Source organism: Cervus elaphus, chromosome 31 (assembly GCF_910594005.1).
Source record: "Cervus elaphus chromosome 31, mCerEla1.1, whole genome shotgun sequence".
NCBI lineage: Eukaryota > Metazoa > Chordata > Mammalia > Artiodactyla > Cervidae > Cervus > Cervus elaphus.
The window spans coordinates 22,278,787-22,292,813 of record NC_057845.1 but is presented as its reverse complement, the minus strand read 5'-3'; the positions used below and the strand labels follow the sequence as shown (position 1 = coordinate 22,292,813).

Here is a 14,027-nt window from a genome sequence, read left to right as displayed (position 1 = left end):
TGGGAAAAAATAAATCTATGTAGTGGCAATAATTCATGTATTTTTCTATCCAAGGGTTTCTAAGCACTTATTGTATACCTAGTTTTGGTCTAAGCAAAGAGATAGTTATCATAAGGATCCCTACAGAGAATCTCTTTAACTTTTGGTGTCACTTGCAAATGAAGAACAAGGATAAGGGAAGACCTCTCAGAAGAGTATTGTCTACTTGTAAGTAGGCAGTATGGAAATTTTAGAAATTGAATTTTGAAACATTTTAAAAAAGCATAATAAAAGTGTTTCTCTACGTAAATTATGTAATATTACTATTGCAATCTCTGTGTGCCCTAAGTATATATAATTCACAGGAGGGGAAAAATCAGCTCCATGCCATGTGTGAGAGGGAGGTATTAGATTTAAACATTTCCAAAAATCTAGTCTCCTTTTAAAATAACTATCGCTCTTCACAGGATTGAGAAAGTATACTAAAAACTGAAGTTCGGAAAGAAGTGTTTCATGAATACCTGGAGTGGGTGGTCTTGAATCACAAAGCTTCCCTTGCTTTTAAATCTTGATCATCATAATGGGAAGAAGGATTCGTTTTATTTTCTAAGAATCTAAGGGGCTCTTTTCTTTCCCTCCCTCCCTCCCTCCTTCTTCTCTTCCTTCCTTCTTTTGCCAACTGAAAAAAGCAAAAACACACAGCCTCAAAGTTGAGATTTTTATTTTATTCTGGAAACTTACTGAGGACTATAGCCCAGGAGACAGCCTCTCAGATAATTCTGTGAAAGTCGCTCAGTCATTTCCGACTCTGTGACCCTATGGACTATACCGTCCATGGAATTCCCCAGACCAGAATATTGGAGTGGGCAACCAGACCAGAATATTGGAGTGGCTAGCCTTTCCCTTCTCCAAGGGATCTTCCCAACCCAGGGATCAAACCCAGATCTCCCACATTGCAGGCAGATTCTTCACCAGCTGAGTCACAAAGGAAGCCCAAGAATACTGGAGTGGATAGCCTATCCCATCTCCAGCAGATCTTCCTATCACAGGAATTGAACTGGGGTTTCCTGCCTTTCAGGTGGATTCTTTACTAACTGAACTATCAGAGCTAAGAGCCAGGACACATAGGAGTTTTTGCTGTGAGGAAAAACAAAATACCATGTAGTCGAACATCGAAAGAATTACTGCTGATCACAAAAAAACAGACATCATAAGTTAATGCTTTTAGCCCATTTCTATGTGTCATGGTTTGTTGTTCAGTCATTAAGTTGTATCTAACTTTGTGATCCCATGAACTGCAACATGCCTGGCTTCCCTGTCCTTCACTATCTTCTGGAGATTGCTCAACTCATGTCCACTATGTCCATGATGCCATCCAACTATCTCATCCTCTGTTGCCCTCTTCTTCTCCTGTCCTCAATCTTTCCCAGCATCAAGGTCTTTTCCAGTGAGCTGGCTCTTCACATCAGGTGGCCAAAGTATTTAAGCTGAAGCTTCAGCATCAGTCCTTTCAATGAATATTCAGAGTTGATTTCCTTTAGGATTGACTGGTTTGATCTTCCGCCCAAAGGAATCTCAAGAACCTTCTCTAGCACCACAATTTGAAGGCATCAATACTTTGGCACTCAGTCTTCTTTATGGTCCAACTTTCACATCCATACATGACTACTGGAAAAAACCTTAACTTTGACTATACCAATCTTTGTCAGCAAGGTGATGTCTCTGCTTTTTAATATGCTGTCTAGGGTGGTCATAGCTTTCCTTTCAAGGAGCAGGCAGGTGTCCTTTAATTTCATGGTTGTCTTCACCATCTGCAATGATTTTGGACCCCAAGAAAATAAACTCTGCCACTGTTTTCACTTTTTTCCATCTATTTGCCATGAAGAGATGGGACAAGATGCCATGAGCTTAGTTTTTTGAATGATGAGTTTTAAACCAGCTTTCTCACTTTCCTCTTTCACCTTCATCAAGAAGCTCTTTAGTTACTCTTCACTTTCTGCCATTAGAGTGGTATCATCTGCATAGCTGAGCTTGTTCATATTTCTCCAAGCAATCTCAATCCCAGCTTGTGACTCATCCTCCTGACATTCTGCATAATGTACTCTGCATATAAATTAAATAACTTTATACATATGGGAAGATGCAAGAGTCTGAGCTCATTGAAATTATCCCTTTGACACGTGTTCTAACTGTCTTAGGCCAGTATCTTATTTTTCTCCATCTGAATTCCCTCCAGCATGCATTGTTGGCTTGAGGGAGGGATGGCAGGGGGTGGCTACAATAGCTGATGGCTTTTTGGAGGGAAAACATTCATTGTTTACTGAAATGGCAGACGCCGTTATTTGTCCACAACTTTTCTCTCTCTCTCTTTGTAAATGTCAGACCTCTAAGAAAGATGCATGTGACTTATTTATTTGCAGTCACTCTTTCGTATCCACTCTATGAATCCCAGGACATTGCAGAAAAAGAAGTCACTTAGGCTTTCAGCGAGAATTGGGGAGGGACAGAGATAAGGGCTTTTATGCAGGAAGATAATTGTCAGCACAGAAGGGAATCTGAGGAATGAGAGGAGAGAATAGGAAAAAATCCATTAAACATAATGTTTTCAGCACTGTTGATGTTGCGTTCTATCCTTTCTTAGAAGATCAAGATTTAAAATAATAAATAACAAATGATTGATAGTATATGCTCATTCTCTGCTTTCAGTCCTTATGATGCTACCAGAGTCAGGAAAAATTTTAGGTCATAGCCTAAGAGGAAGATACTAGTCAACAAGAAGAATTCCAGGTGTGGTGAAAAGGAAAATGCCATAGTTTTCAGAGCAATGATTAGGACACCTTGCCTTTTGAGTTTGGGGCTGGAGAGGAGACAGGAGATAAGACTGCAGTAGATCTGATGGGATCACCAATGCACTCAGGCAGTAGCTTCCCCCATTTCAGCCAGTGTTCTCAAGCTGCAGTGTGTGGGGAACAAGGAGGGAGCTTGTGGAAATGCAGACTGCTAAACTCCACAGGAGTGTTCCCACAGCACACCTCTCTTTGAAAAATATGGGCTGAGAGATAAAGTGCTACAAGTTCCTCCAAAGACAGGGTAAAGTGTGTTGGGGAACTAAAAGAAACCAAGTTGACCATTTAACAATTATCAGTTTCTTTGGGCAAATATTGACAGCTCCCAGTGATTAAAGGTAGGCATTGGCTAATGATCATGTAACCTTGCTAGCCCATGGTATGTTAATAACGAAAACAAGTTTTAGATGAAGGCCTGTCTGACGTTTTCTAGCAAGCACGGTCCATACACTGTGCTTTTAAGCTTGGGGTATCAAGGATGTTGAGATATTCTGAAAACAGATTAGCTAACCTTCTGGTTTGGGTCAAGCAAAAGTGTCCTCTCTGAAATAAAGGTGCATCACCAAATGGAGCTGTGGACCTCTCAGGCTGCTCCAAAGGTGTTGGCTGCTGCCATACTTAATACATCTTGACTCCATACTCATCCATAGATGTTGGCACCTGTTGCCTCCTCCTACCCAATCACATAACTCAAGTACAATTTCATTTTACTATTTTCAAAAGTCATGCTTAATATTTCTTATGAATTAAAAACCCTGGTATGCCTATACCAAGTGATACTTGACTTGAAATTTTTATACTGATTTTCACAGCCATTAGAAGGTTATAAACTCAAATTAATGGTTCCTATGTAGCATTTTTTAATGAAATAGACTAGAAAAGAATAGAAAATTAAATTAGAGCATATCAACCTTTGAATCAGTTGTAGGTATATAAACTGAGTGGCAATGGAAAATCTATTTTCTACTATAGGTCATGGTCAAAGAGAAAAACACTATACTAGATTGCATGCCTCAAACTACGGGAATAAGAAACACTGTCTTATTTATGCTGCTATATTCAGAGTTTAGCAAATGTGTAGTTTTTTTTTTTTTTCTGCTAAGATGAATTTCACTGTAAAGTGAAACCAAAGATATTTAAACCTTTTGCATAATCTGAAACTAAGTATAAGTTAATAAGCATTTATAACTAATACTTGCAGGACCAAGAAGTAGAAGTGTTTTCTGATACTCTGTTTTGAGAACTGTAATTATTTTCCTAGAAATCTTTATAGCTCACTTTCTCCTATATCATAGGATTCTGCTTTTTTTTTTTTTTAAATTACTTATTTCCTTAAAATGTATTCCTGTGCCCTTTGTACTAGTTTCCTATTGCTATAATAAATTACCACAAACACAGCAACTTAAGACAACAGAAATTGATTATCTTACAGTTGTATGTAATAGACATCTGCCATCAGTCTCACTGGCTAAAATCAAGGTATCTACATGGTTGCATTTATTTTTGAGGCTCTGGAGGAGAATCTGTTTCGTTAACTTTTCCAGGTTCTAGAGGCTTTCCCAGGCTCAAGACTGTTTCCTTTTTTTAAAATTGATTTATTTTTAATTGGAGGATAATTGCTTTGCAACATTGTATTGGTTTCTGCCATACACCAACATGAATCTCCCATAGGTATACATATATATACATACATATACATATACATAGGTATACATAGGTACCATTACACGCCAGTCAGAATGGCTGCTATCCAAAAGTCTACAAGCAATAAATGCTGGAGAGGGTGTGGAGAAAAGGGAACCCTCTTACACTGTTGGTGGGAATGCAAACTAGTACAGCCACTATGGAGAACAGTGTGGAAACTCCTCAAAAAACTGGAAATAGAACTGCCATATGACCCAGCAATCCCGCTGCTGGGCATACACACTGAGGAAACCAGATCTGAAAGAGACACGTGCACCCCAATGTTCATCACAGCACTGTTTATAATAGCCAGGACATGGAAGCAACCTAGATGCCCATCAGCAGATGAATGGATAAGAAAGCTGTGGTATATATACACAATAGAATATTACTCAGCCATGAAAAAGAATACATTTGAATCAGTTCTAATGAGGTGGATGAAACTGGAGCCCATCATACAGAGTGAAGTAAGCCAGAAAGAAAAACACCAATACAGTATACTAATGCATATATATGGAATTTATAAAGATGGTAACAATAACCTTATATGCAAGACAGAGAAAGAGTCACAGATGTATAGAACAGACTTTTGGACTCTGTGGGAGAAGGTGAGGGGGGGATGATCTGAGAGAATAACACTGAAACATGTATATTATCAATTGTGAAACAGATCCCCAGCCCAGGTTTGATGCATGAGACAAGTGCTCAGGGTTGGGGCACTGGGAAGACCCAGAGGGATGGGGTGGGGAAGAAGGTGGGAGGGGGGGTTCAGGATGGGGAAAACATGTAAATCCATGGCTGATTCATGTCAATATATGGCAAAAACTACTACAATATTGTAAAGTAATTAGCCTCCAACTAATATAAATAAATGGGGGAAAAAAACACACACAAAGTGAAGTAAGTCAGAAAGAAAGAAATAAACTTCATTTATTAATGCAAAAAGATAAAAGTAAAATAAAAAAATAAAATTGATTTATTTTTAATTGGAGGATAATTGCTTTGCGACGTTGTGTTGGTTTCTGCCGTACATCAGCATGAATCTGCCATAGGTACACATGTGTCTCCTCCCTCTTGAACCTCCTTCGCATCCCCCCACTCCATCCGACCCCTCTAGGCTGTCACAGAGCACTGGGTTGAGCTCCCTGCATCAAACAGCAGGTTCCCACTGGCTACCTATTTTATATTTGGTGGTGTATATGTTTCAATGCTAATCTCTCAACTTCAAAGCCAACAGTACAACATAAACTTCTGTTTGGATGGCCATAACTGCATCTCTGACTTTGACACAACTGCCTCCCTCTTTCATTCATAAGGACACTTCATTTATAAGAACTGCCCCAGGGAACAACCTTCCCAAATCATTTTAAATCATTTTCATTCTACTTGGCTTAATGACATCATCATCTGGGAAATTTCCTTTTTTAAAAATCCCACACCAGTGACTTATTTCACTTTTTTTCCAGATTATAGCTTCCCTTATAACTTAGAAGCTTTTTTAAACTCATCCTTTTCAACCAAAATTATAGACCTCAGTGTTATGAATGTGGCCCTTTTTGTTCTTGGCTAGACGAGAGTTAGAAATTTGAAACGGAGAAGGCAATGGCGGCCCACTCCCGTCTCTTGTCTGGAAAATCCCATGGACGGAGGAGCCTGGTTGGCTGCAGTCCATGGGGTCACTGAGAATCGGACACGACTGAGTGACTTCACTTTCACTTTTCACGTTCATGCATTGGAGAAGGAAATGGCAACCCACTCCAGTGTTCTTGCCTGGAGAATCCCAGGGACGGCGGAGCCTGGTGGGCTGCCGTCTATGGGGTCACACAGAGTCGGACACGACCGAAGCAACTTAGCAGCAGCAGCAGAATATGACAAAGGACACATTTATGAAAGGGGAAGTAAAGGGAGGTCACAGAAATAGTATTAAACAAAGGAATATAAATGTATATGCATCATAATAATTGAGACTAATATGGTTTTTAAATTAGGCATTTTGGATAACAGAATAATTTTAAAGGTTTAAACAATATATATTCTTTAATTAATAAAAATACAGTAACCTCGTATTTAAAAACAAATGCAAGAACAACTTATGTAATAAAATGATGATGATTTTGATATTATATTTGTAACACTGAAACTTGTCTACTTAGTGGCAAAAAATAAAAGCATGAATTGTGAAAATGTAGTTATTAATAAAAAATTAAGACCTAATACATATCTTTCTGATCTTTAATTATTATTCCCTTCCTGAGAATGGATCATGATGATGCTAGATTTCAATTGAATTAATTTTTATAAATCAACTGTACTACTTACTCCATGTGTTGAAAATATGTTCACATCTTTTTTTTTTTTTTAACTTTCATATAACTCAGGGGATAAGGGTAAATATAGTAACATCATCTGGATTTTAGCATCGTTGGTTTGACAATTTGCTGAAGTTTGTGTAGCAATTCTAATGTTTATGTTGAAGTTTTAAAAATTATGTTTTAAGTGTGAAACAGATCGCCAGTCCAGGTTGGGTGCATGAGACAAGTGCTTGGGGCTGGTGCACTGGGAAGACCCAGAGGGATGGGATGGGGAGGGAGATGGGAGGGGGGTTCAGGATGGGGAACACATGTAAATCCATGGCTGATTCATGTCAATGTATGGCAAAAACCACTACAATATTGTAAAGTAATTAGCCTCCAACTAATAAAAATAAATGGAAAATTTTAAAATATATATATAATTTTTAACATCTATATGGTTTAGTTAATAACCTTAAAAGGAAGAATCACAGGGGTCCAAGAGGGAGGTGATGTATGAATACGTATAGCTGATTCACTTCATGGTACAGCAGAAACTAACAATATAAAGCAATTTTACTCCAAAAAAACAAACACTAAACAAAAAGAATTAGAGAAATAGACATGCAATGCATAAAATTCTAAGCCAGTGAAGATGATTTCCTAGTTTATGAAAATACATAATCTGCATAATACAAAACTTTGGGAAAAGACTATGGCTCTTCAAAGTTCCTGCAGTGTTTCCTAAACAATTGGAGAAAGTGATAATACTGTTTTTTATAATTGAAGTATAATTAATTTATAATATTGTATTAGTTTCAGGCGTACAGCATAATGATTCAGTATTTTTTCAGATTGTACTCCATTATAGGTTAATTCAAGATAATGACTATAATTCCCCATACTATACCATATATCCTTCTTGCTTACCTATTTTATACATAGCAGTTTGTATTGATCGATTTACACCCCTCCTTTTTTCCTCCCCCTTTCCCTATCTCATTTGTAACCACAAGTTTACTTTCTGTATCTGTGAGTCTGTTTCTGTTTTCAAATATATTCATTTGTGTTCTTTTAGATTTCAGATATAAATGATATTATACAGTATTTGTCTTTCTCCATCTGAATTATTTTGGTAAGAATGATATTCTCTAGGTTCATTTGCGGTAACCAACATTTCATTTTTTTTCTACAGGTCCCTATTTTTCATGAGAATTTAGATATGCCAATCAGATTTTTACAATCATGGGATTTATCAGCAGCACAGATCCTTAGCCAGGAATTATGGCCCTTTACCTAAAATTTATATGCCTCTTTTTAAAATAAAACCTGTTCTGCATAGAAAATTTTAAAATCAAACATCTATCAAAGGAGTACATGTTTCTCATTACCTAAAAAACAGTAAATTGCTCTTTTAAATTAGCTTCCCATCTTCTTTTTCCAGTCTTTTCTTAATTTTCTATGGTTTTTATAGCAAAGTGCACTTGCTGGCTTCATTTGGTTTATTGCTTTCCCTAACAGTAATTTTAAAAGCTTAAGTAGTCTCACTAATTTGATACTTTCTAATAGTTTCATTTATAAGTGGTCACATTTTCTCTCTCAGGCACCAATTAATATTTCTACAAACAATGGGGCTAGGTTTGGTTTTGAAATTATGCATCTATTTCAGTTTGAAACTACTATTGTTCATAATCAACATTAGATAAGACGAAGTAAATGTTAACTAGTAAATGTTTCTTGGAATGTTTACATTAATGATTCATTGAAAATTGATTTGAGTCAAAGGAATTAGATTGTAAAGCAAGCAAAGTCCTACTAGCATCTGGAAGAAATCAACAATAAACTTTGAAGTCAAACCCAGGTTAGAACCTGACTTTACCACTGATTGGCTATTACTCAAGTTCCATTATTTGTCCTCTGTAAACATCAGTTTTCTCATGTGTGCAATCTGGAAAGCGCCTGTATTGCAAAAATGATGCAAGAAGATGAGAGATCGTCAGCAAATTTGTTCCATAAAGTCCACGGTAAGCATCTAATCACCAGTAGTTACTATTACCTTGAATGTTTTACTTTAATTTGTAAAAAAAATTCAACTGTTCTTAAAAGAGTTTTAATTGATATATGCTATAAATCGTTTATAAAATTCTTTTTGATGTGGACCATTTTCTTTAGTCTTTATTGAATTTGCCTCTGTTTTATGTTTTGGTTTTCTGGCCATGAGGCATGTGGGATCCTAGCTCCCTAATTACTAACTGAACTCCCACTCTCTGCAGTGGAAGGCAAACTCCTAACCACTGGACCACCATGGCAGACCCTACAAACTGTCTTTAAAATTACAAGGACTATACAACATATTGAAGGAGGCAATGGCAACCCACTCCAGTACTCTTGCATGGAAAATCCCATGGATGGAGGAGCCTAGTGGGCTGCAGTCCATGGGGTCACTAGGAGTCGGACATGACTGAGCGACTTCACTTTCCCTTTTCACTTTCATGCATTGGAGAAGGAAATGGCAATGCACTCCAGCATTCTTGCCTGGAGAATCCCAGGGACGGCAGAGCCTGGTGGGCTGCCATCTATGGGGCTGCACAGAGTCGGACATGACTGAAGTGACTTGGCAGCATACAACATATTAATACTAAATAGACAAAGATCACAATAAATTTCAAATTAAAGAAGTTCAACCTATAAAAATAAATACTTTTTAATTGTTAGATTGACAATAAGCAGAATCTTTTTATGAATAGACTGACATTCCAGATAAGTGTATGTATGTGGGAAGGTGGGGGATGGATTTTCCTATGAAGGTACTAAGACACTAGTGCTTCCTAGGTGGCGCTAGTGGTGAAGAACCTGCCTGCCAATGCAGGAGACATAACAGACGCGGATTCCATCCCTGTGTTGGGAAGATTCCCCAGAGGAGGGCATGGCAACCCACTCCAGTCTTCTTTCCTGGAGAATCCCATGGACAGAGAAGCCTGGTGGGCTACAGTCCATGGGGTTGCAAAGAGTCAGACACAACTGAAGCTACTTAACAGTCACACTAGCTCTAAGCCAACTAGTTGTTGTTCAGTCACTAAATTGTGTCCAACTCTGCAACCCCATCGACTGCAGCAAGCCAGGCCCCTCTGTCCTTCCCCATCTCCAGGAGTTTGCTCAAGCTCATGTCCGTTGAGTCAGTGTTGCCATCCAACCATCTCATCCTCTGTCACACCCTTCTCCTCCTGCCCTCAACCTTTCCTAGCATCAGGGTCTTTTCGAATGAGTTGGCTTTTCAAATCAGATGACCAAAGTATTGGAGCTTCAGCATGAGTTCTTCCAATGAGTAGTCAGTATTGATTTCCTTTAGGATGGACTGGTTTGATCTCCTTGCAGTCCAAGGGACTCTCAAGAGACTTCTCCAACACCACAGTTAGAAAGCACCAATTCTTCAGCGCTCAGCCTTCTTTATGATCCAGCCCTCATATCCATATACGTGACTACTGTAAAAACAATAGCTTTGACTATAAAAACCTTTGTTGGCAAAGTAATGTCTCTGTTTTGACAATTAGTTATCTGGATATAAAACTATTTGCAGGGAAGCAATGGAGACACAGATATACAGAAAAGACTTGTGGACACAGTGGGGGAATGGGCGGGTGGGATGAATTGAGAGAATAGCATTGAAACATATTCATTAGCATATTTAAAATTAGATAGTCAATGGGAATTTTCTGTATGACTCAGAAAGTTCAAATCCTGTACTCTGTGACAACCTATAGGGGAGGGATGGGGTAAGAGGTAGGAGAGAGTTTCAAGAGCAAGGGGACATATGTATACCTATGGCTTATTCATGTTGATGTATGGCAGAAATCAACACAATATTGTAAAGCAGTTATCCTCCAATTAAAAATAAATATATTTTAAAAAGAAAGATATAAGATTTAGGAAATAATATCAAAAATATCTTTACATTTTTACGATATAGAAGGATTTATTAATTAAGAAGAAAAGTGCATGAAACTGTTGACAAATTTGACTACTTTAAATTCTAGAATGTCTGTTCATCAAACAATGCTGTAAAAATATAAATCACAGCCTGGGAGAAGATATTTGCAGCAAATACATTTCCATGGCAGAGATCCCTTGCAATGCAATTCGTGCAATGTACAAAAGAGAAGCAACTCTGAAGAAAAATGAGGGAAAAGGTTAAAAGACACCTCAGAGAAAAGAAAATCTGAAGGATCAATGAATATATAGAGGATATTCAACTTCATTACTATTCAGGAGAACTCCACAGTAGGATACAATTTCAAATTTACCTGATTGGAAATTATAAAGACTGAGAATGTCAAGAGTTATCAAGGATGTGGAACACCAAATATTTACACACAGCAGGTGGGAGTGTAAGGCTATATTGTCACTTTGAAAACAATTTGACTGCATCTAGAGTTGAAGATGTATTTATCCTACGTGTGGAAAAGCAATTGCTCTTCTACATTTATACCCTAGAGAAACTATGGACCAAGAAATATATATCAAAATACTCCTAGAAGCTCTATTTTCAGTAGAAAAAAACAAAAACTAGAAGCAACCCAAATTTCTACCACAACACAATTCCCTCCATCAACAAAAATGAAACGAGTAACTATCTACAACAAAAATGCATTTCAAGAAGATAAGTTGGAGAGAAAACTGCAGAAGAATGCACACTGCATGATTTCATTATCTAAAATTTAAAAATGTAGACCTAAACATCATTTGGAACTTAGTGTTTAGGGTTACAAAAATGTGAAGCCACAAAGAAAAGCATAAGAATGGTAAACATGATTCTTACCACTATTAACTCTGCAAAGGTAAACATACAAGAAACTAAAAATAATGCAATATTCTCCATTTTAATGAAATGGTGAGTTCAGGGTATTTATATTATTATAATTCACATGTTGTGAATGGTGTAAATAGTATTTTATCAGTACTTAATAAAAATAAATGAAAAAGAAAGAAAAGGAGAGGTGGACAAGAAGAGAAAGATGAAAGGAAGAGGGAGGGAGAATGTGAATTACCACTCCCACTAACAACCATACTAGGAAGCATTGTTACCCCTATGTACAGAGGATTGCCAAGTTTAGAACTAAGTTTGTTACTTTGGTGGATTTCACCACTTCTTTTTGTTATCTAAGCTCCATTTAAATTAACTAGGATTCCATTGTTCATTGTAGCCCTATTTACAATGGCTAGAACATGGAAGGAACCTAGATGTCCATCAACAGATGAATGGAAGTTGTGGTATATATACACAATGGAATATTACTCAGCCATAAAAAGGGATGCCTTTGAGTCAGTTCTAATGAGGTGGATGAACCCTGTTATACAGAGTGAAGTGAGTCAGAAAGAGAAAGATAAATACCGTATTCTAACACATTTATATGGACTCTAGAAAAATGGTACTGAAGAATCTATTTACAGGGCAACAATGGAGAAACAGACATAGAGAATAGTTTTATGGACATAGGGAGAGGGGAGGAGAGGGTAAGATGTATGGAAAGAGTAACATAGAAACTTACATTATCGTATGTAAAATAGATAGCCATGGGAATTTTCTGTCTGTCTCAGGAAACCCAAACAGGGGTTCTGTATCACCCTAGAGGAGTGGGATGGGGAGGGAAATGGGAGGGAGGTTCAAAAGGGAGGGGATATATGTGTACCTATGGCTGGTTCATGTTGAGGTTTGACAGAAAACAGCAAAATTCTGTAAAGCAATTATCCTTCAATAAAATGTAAATTAAATTAACGGGGATCAAAGTACAGATGTGAAGCTCCATTATCTGCTCCCTCTGGTTCAGCCTCTTGGGACACAGCATCAGCATCACAGGCCTGGCCTCATGCTTGCTTTGGCAGAATTACAATCCTCTCTTCCTAGTCTCATTGTCACAATGCAAAGTCTAAAGTCTCTATCTATAAACCTGGGCTCTTCGATGCTATAATAAGCGTCCCTTCCTGAAAATTTATCCCCAGAAACTGGGCTGTCTTTTCCTTCCTCCCTGTGTCTTCCTTCTACCACACTTTGTCCAAGACCATTAACACAGTGGTAATGGAAGAATTTCTAAAGCAAAACTGGCCAATCATTGCCAGAAACACCTCTTATCTCTTCCTGTTCAAGGAAGCTGGTCAGGCATCATGAGGAAGTAGCTTGAGACAAATGCAGAACTCTTTTTAAAATGAAAGCTTCATGTTAGGATTGAAAAAGTCTTGTTTGATTAGGATGCCAGAAGAAAAATGATGAGCAAGTGTAAAGACAGGAGACATATGGACCAGTCCAGATAAAGATGGTCTGAACCAAGGCAGTGGATGTGGCAGTGGAATTAGAAAGGACAGAACTGAGAGAGGCTTGCCCGGATCCTTGTTTATTAGTTGATGAAAATCTGTCTAGAGAGAATGATGTAAAAGTGAGCCATCCTCTGAAACAACTGTGGATGGACAGACTTAAAACTTTAAATCCTGAACTTAGTGTCTACAATGACACAAGGAGAAAACAGAATACATATAAGAGCTCCAGATTATTGGAACAAAATTAGAAACAATACAGCATCAGAGAAAACATGTAACACAGTAAAACCTCATGAAATCAATGATGCCTCTTAATCATGTGTGTATGTTCAGTCGCTTAGTCGTGTCCAGCTCTTTGTGGCCCCATGGACTGTCCTTCCTCGGGCCATGGTTCCTCTGGCCATGGAAGTTTCCATGCAAGAATACTGGAACAGGTTGCCACTTCCTACTCCAGATGATCTTCCCAACCCAGAGATCGAACCTGCTTCTCTTGCATCTCCTGCATTGGCAGGCAGATTCTTTACCACTAAAATTACCTGGGAAACCCAAACTTTTTCATGACTTGCTGTAATTATTAGTGTTATACACAAATTGGACTAATTTTTAGGATTATACATGATTTGAATCATGTCATTTGGAAAATTCTCAACTATTCAAAAATTTCCCTGTTTGTTCCATGGTAAGGAAAAGTAAACAGTATATTGAGAAACATGGATGTGGTTTATAAAATGCTGGATAATTTATTCTTTTAATATTTACAAACAATTGCTGAGAAAATGTTAAAAACTATTAAGAAAGTGTTTTAAGAATAATTTGTAAATGATAATAAAAGATCTGGAGGAAGGGACATGGTCTACTTAGATCAACAACTCATGCCATAGACAGAGTTTTTAAAACTAAAAAGAATTCTGGGGGAAAA

At 37.6% G+C, this 14,027-nt stretch overlaps 1 long non-coding RNA gene across 1 annotated transcript; it reads left to right on the top strand.

Moving 5' to 3' along the window:
- Positions 1-4,751: 4,751 nt before the first annotated feature.
- LOC122687331 lies at positions 4,752-12,131 on the top strand. The gene is made up of 3 exons (XR_006339113.1): positions 4,752-4,779; positions 5,037-5,039; positions 11,981-12,131. It is a non-coding gene; the product is annotated as an uncharacterized LOC122687331 (long non-coding RNA).
- Positions 12,132-14,027: the final 1,896 nt, after the last annotated feature.